Source organism: Rana temporaria, chromosome 11, assembly GCF_905171775.1.
Source record: "Rana temporaria chromosome 11, aRanTem1.1, whole genome shotgun sequence".
In the NCBI taxonomy this organism is placed as follows: domain Eukaryota; kingdom Metazoa; phylum Chordata; class Amphibia; order Anura; family Ranidae; genus Rana; species Rana temporaria.
In genome coordinates, this window is record NC_053499.1 from 116,136,091 (window position 1) to 116,142,178 (window position 6,088).

Consider the following 6,088-nt stretch of genomic DNA (forward strand, 5'->3'; position numbering starts at 1 on the left):
ATATTACGCTAAAATGAATTATATATTCATTAAAGTGTAAAGCAGCTGAAATGTTTAACTCTGTAAAGAACAGGCGATTCTGGCGTAGGGCAAGTGATAGGCACATACTCTGTTCTATAGCGGAGGACAGCAGTTCAGGAAGTGCTACAGTACCCCCTTGAAGTTTTCTATTTTGTCATGTTACAACCAAAAACGTAATTTATTTTATTGGGATTTTATGTGATTGACAAAGTGGCACATAATTGAAGCGAAAGGAAAATGAGTTAATTTTTTTTTTACAAATAAATATCTGAAAAGTTTGGCGTGCATTTGTATTCAGCCCCCTTTACTCTAATAACCCCAACTAAAATCTAGGGGAACCAATTGCCTTCAGAAGTTACCTTATTAGAAAATGGAGTCCACCTGTGTGCAATTTAATCTCAATACAGCTGTTCTGTGAAGTACTCAGGTTTGTTAGAGAACCTTAGTGAACAAACCACATCATGAAGGCCAAGGAACCCCCCGGAAAATGGAAGAGTATGGCACAACTGCAAACCTTCCAAGACATCCACCTTAACCCGACAGGCTGGGCAAGGAGAGCATTAATCGGAAGCAGCCAAGAAGAGGCCCATGGCAACTCTGAAGAAGTTGTTGACATCCAGAGCTCAGGTGGGTGGGAGAATCTAAAAGTAAAGTAAGGTGCCATGTGATGTCTGAGTCTGACTGTGAATGTAATGATGACATGCCAGTCTTTAGCAGTGCTGTGATATCAGCTCTCCTCCCCTGCATGATCTTCCATCAACCTCCATAAGTTTGTGACCCCTCCTCCTTCTAGATACTTGTCGTCTTGCTCACATTCTCCCTCACTTGTGCCCAGGACAGTCTCAATGCAGTCACCCCTGTACTCTCCTTCTCTGCCCCCCCATAGTGGATTGTTCCTCCAACTCACTGCCCCCAGGCTGTGTATTCCCCCCCCCCCCTCTCCCATTCTGTCACCTACATTCAGGTCTTCTATCTTATCGAGTGCAACTCCTCACTCTCTCTTCTAGTCTCATTTCCCCCTCAATTCTGCTATAAATCTCCCATCCCCCTATCCAATGTAACTTCTACTCCCCCTCTACACTATCATCACCCCTTACACACTCCATCCCCCTCTACAAATCTCTATCAGACTGCCCAGACACCACTAATTAACCCTTTACTGACTGATCTGGTTAATGTGTCATTTTCTATCACCTATAGCTTAGATCTGTCATTATAGGATTCTTAATGGAGTCTGAGCGCTAGTCCAATTGCATCCATAATTTCACATTCACACTTGTGCAATCACAGACATCGCATGTGATCCGCACCGCATTGCCATGCACATTACATGCGATGTCTGTGCAATTGTATGGCTGAAATCCCATCACATTTACACCAGAATGGTGCAGGACTATTTTTTTTGTGTCCACACTGGAATCGGATCACATGGGTGTTGACACCCAATGCAATCCGATTCCTGTACCATTTTATAGTTCACACTGCAACCTGCGAACCAATCAGGGGGTGTCATTAGTTTTCTATTGACACCCGCAGTGGTTCGCAGATGTCAGTGTGAACCATCTGTGATTCAGGTGTGATGCGGGAACCCGCACAGGATTCGCAGGGTATCCCACATCACACCACTGTGAACCTATTTCACTACATTTCAATTGTTTTTCATAATTGTTAAAAAAAAAATTTAAATGGATATTTAATAAGCATTAATCTGTGTGTGTGTTTGGGGGGGGGGGGGGGCTCGCAATCTCCAAAACCAATCTCTCTATGGGATCAGCCATGATCCTTCTCCTTGTCCAGGATTCAACTCTCCCACCCCCCTCCAGCAGACCTAATCCCCCTGTGCACCCAGCAGCTTCTCTTCTCTCAGCACACAGGGGGATAGTTTCAGGATAGGGGCGAGAGTGCCTTCCTGAACCTTGCTCTCTGAATGTAGCATCCTCCTGAGCCCTGCACTCTGTACGTAGCATTCTCCTGAGCCCTGCACTCTGTACGTAGCATCCTCCTGAGCCCTCCACTCTGTACGTAGCATCCTCCTGAGTTCTGCACTCTGTACGTAGCATCCTCCTGAGCCCTGCACTCTGTAGGTAGCATCCTCCTGAGCCCTGCACTCTGTACGTAGCATCCTCCTGAGTTTTGCACTCTGTATGTAGCATCCTCCTGAGCCCTGCACTCTGTACGTAGCATCCTCCTGAGCAAAGCACTCTGTACGTAGCATACTCCTGAGCAAAGCACTCTGTACATAGCATCCTCCTGAGCCCTGCACTCTGTACGTAGCATCCTCCTGAGTTCTGCACTCTGTACGTAGCATCATCCTGAGTTCTGCACTCTGTACGTAGCATCCTCCTGAGTTCTGCACTCTGTACGCAGCATCCTCCTGAGCCATGCACTCTGTACGTAGCATCCTCCTGAGCTCTGCACTCTGTAGGTAGCATCCTCCTGAGTTCTGCACTCTGTACGTAGCATCCTCCTGAGTTCTGCACTCTGTAGGTAGCATCCTCCTGAGCCCTGCACTCTGTAGGTAGCATCCTCCTGAGCTCTGCACTCTGTAGGTAGCATCCTCCTGAGTTCTGCACTCTGTAGGTAGCATCCTCCTGAGTTCTGCACTCTGTAGGTAACATCCTCCTGAGTTCTGCACTCTGTAGGTAGCATCCTCCTGAGTTCTGCACTCTGTAGGTAGCATCCTCCTGAGCCCTGCACTCTTACATAGTTACATAGTTACATAGTTAGTCAGGTTGAAAAAAGACACAAGTCCATACAGTTCAACCACAACAAACAAAATAAAAAAACACAGTAAAATCCTATACACCCAACTCCATACCCACAGTTGATCCAGAGGAAGGCAAAAAACCCCAGCGGAGCATGATCCAATTTGCTACAGCAGGGGAAAAAATTCCTTCCTGATCCCCCGAGAGGCAATCGGATTTACCCTGGATCAACTATACCTACAAATCTTAGTACTCGGTTATATTCTGTACATTTAGGAAAGAATCCAGACCTTTCCTAAAGCAATCTACTGAGCTGGCCAGAACCACCTCTGGAGGGAGTCTGTTCCACATTTTCACAGCTTACTGTGAAAAAACCTTTCCGTATTTGGAGGTGAAATCTCTTTTCCTCTAGACGTAAAGAGTGCCCCCTTGTCCTCAGTGATGACCGTAAAGTGAATAACTCAACACCAAGTTCACTGTATGGACCTCTTATATATTTGTACATGTTGATCATATCCCCCCTTATTCTCCTCTTCTCAAGAGTGAATAAATTTAGTTCCTCTAATCTTTCCTCATAGCTGAGCTCCTCCATGCCTCTTATCAGTTTGGTTGCTCTTCTCTGCACTTTCTCCAGTTCTCCTATATCCTTTTTGAGAACTGGTGCCCAAAACTGAACTGCATATTCCAGATGAGGTCTTACTAATGATTTGTACAGGGGCAAAATTATATCTCTGTCTCTGGAGTCCATACCTCTCTTAATACAAGAAAGGACTTTGCTCGCTTTGGAAACCGCAGCTTGGCATTGCATGCCATTATTGAGCTTATGATCAACTAAAACCCCCAGATCCTTCTCCACTACAGACCCCCCCAGTTGTACTCCCCCTAGTATGTATGATGCATGCATATTCTTAGCCCCCAAGTGCATAACTTTACATTTATCTACATTAAACCTCATCTGCCACTTAGTCGCCCAATCAGACAGAGCATTGAGGTCGGCTTGTAAATTGGAGACATCCTGTAAGGACGTTATTCCACTGCATAGCTTGGTGTCATCTGCAAAGACAGAAATGTTACTTTTGATCTCAGACCCAATATCATTTATAAATATATTGAAAAGTAAGGGTCCCAGCACTGAACCTTGGGGTACACCACTGATAACATTGGACCATTCAGAGTAAGAATCATTAACCACGACTCTCTGAATTCTGTCTTTCAGCCAGTTTTCTATCCATTTACAAACTGATATATCCAATCCTGTAGACCTTACCTTACACATGAGCCGTGTGTGCGGAACTGTATCGAACGCTTTTGCAAAATCCAAATATATCACGTCCACAGCCACTCCTCTGTCCAGGGTTTTACTTACCTCTTCATAAAAGGAAATCAGGTTTGTCTGACAACTTCTATCTTTCATGAATCCATGTTGTCTGCTGCTTAAATAGTTTTTTTCCAGCAAGAACTCATCCATGTGGTCTTTTATTAAACGTTCCAGTATCTTCCCAACTATAGAAGTTAAACTAACAGGTCTATAGTTACTTGGTAAAGACTTTGTTCCCTTTTTAAATATGGGCACCACATTGGCCCTGCGCCAATCCAGTGGTACTATTCCTGTCTTTAATGAGTCCCTAAATATTAGATACTGTACGTAGCATCCTCCTGAGCCCTGCACTCTGTACGTAGCATCCTCCTGCATGTAGCACCAGCATACAGGAGGCACACTGACCACCAATATGCTGGGCCAGTGGTTACCTTTTATTTATCTCATGGATGAAATGTGAGAAATAACGTGTGTGTGTGTGTGTGTGTGTGTGTGTGTGTGTGTGTGTGTGTGTGTGTGTGTGTGTGTGTGTGTGTGTGTGTATATGTGTATATATATATATATATATATATATATATATATATATATATATATATATATATATATAATCATAAATCATTCCATAAACACATAGCACATACAATGCATATATCAATTGAGGAATATATGCTTATAAAATAGTTTACCATTTGCCGATAAAAAAAAAATATATATGTCCCCGGTTTTTATTTTAAAAATCTGGTCACCTTATACTAAGGGGGGGGGGGGTTTGCACTAGGAGTGTTTTCACTAAGGGGGGGGTTGCACTGAGGGGGGTGTGAACTGAAGGGGGTCTGTGTAACATGCAGGGGGTCCAGAGCTGTGGGGGCTGTGTAATGTAAAGGGGTCCAGAGGTGCAGGGGCTGTGTAATGTAAAAGGGGTGCAGTGATGCAGGGTGCTGTGTAATGTAAAAGGGTGCAGGGGGCTTTGAGATGTAAAGGGGTCCAGTGATGCAGGGGGCTGTGTAATGTAAAGGGGTCCAGAGGTGCAGGGTGCTGTGTAATGTAAAGGGGTGCAATGATGTAGGGTTCTGTGTAAATTTTAAAGGGGTCCAGTGATGCAGGGGGCTGTGTAATGTAAAGAGGTCCAGAGGTGCAGGGTGCTGTGTAATGTAAAGGGGTCCAGAGGTGCAGGGTGCTGTGTAATGTAAAGGGGTCCAGAGGTGCAGGGTGCTGTGTAATGTAAAGGGGTCCAGAGGAGCAGGGGGCTATGTGATGTAAAGGGGTCCAGTGATGCAGGGGGCTGTGTAATGTAAAGCGGTCCAGAGGTGCAGGGTGCTGTGTAATGTAAAGGGGTCCAGAGGTGCAGGGTGCTGTGTAATGTAAAGGGGTCCAGAGGAGCAGGGGGCTATGTGATGTAAAGGGGTCCAGTGATGCAGGGGGCTGTGTAATGTAAAGCGGTCCAGAGGTGCAGGGTGCTGTGTAATGTAAAGGGGTGCAGAGGGCTGTGTAGTGTAAAAGGGTCCAGCGGTGCAGGGGGCTTTGTGATGTAAAGGGCTCTAGTGATGCAGGGGGCTGTGTAATGTAAAGGGGTCCAGAGGTGCAGGGTGCTGTGTAATGTAAAAGGGGTGCAGTGATGCAGGGTACTGTGTAATGTAAAGGGGTCCAGTGATGCAGGGTGCTGTGTAATGTAAAGAGGTCCAGAGGTGCAGGGTGCTGTGTAATGTAAAGTGGTGCAGGGGGCTATGTGATGTAAAGGGGTCCAGAGGTGCAGGGGGCTATGTGATGTAAAGGGGTCCAGAGGTGCAGGGGGCTATGTGATGTAAAGGGGTCCAGAGGTGCAGGGTGCTGTGTAATGTAAAGGGGTGCAGGGGGCTATGTGATGTAAAGGGGTCCAGAGGTGCAGGGTGCTGTGTAATGTAAAGGGGTGCAGGGGGCTATGTGATGTAAAGGGGTCCAGAGGTGCAGGGGGCTATGTGATGTGCAGGGGGCCACTTGACTGGACTTGCCCCCCAGGCCTAAGGCTGCCAGCCCTCCCCTGGGTTGGTCCATCACATGAAATGCT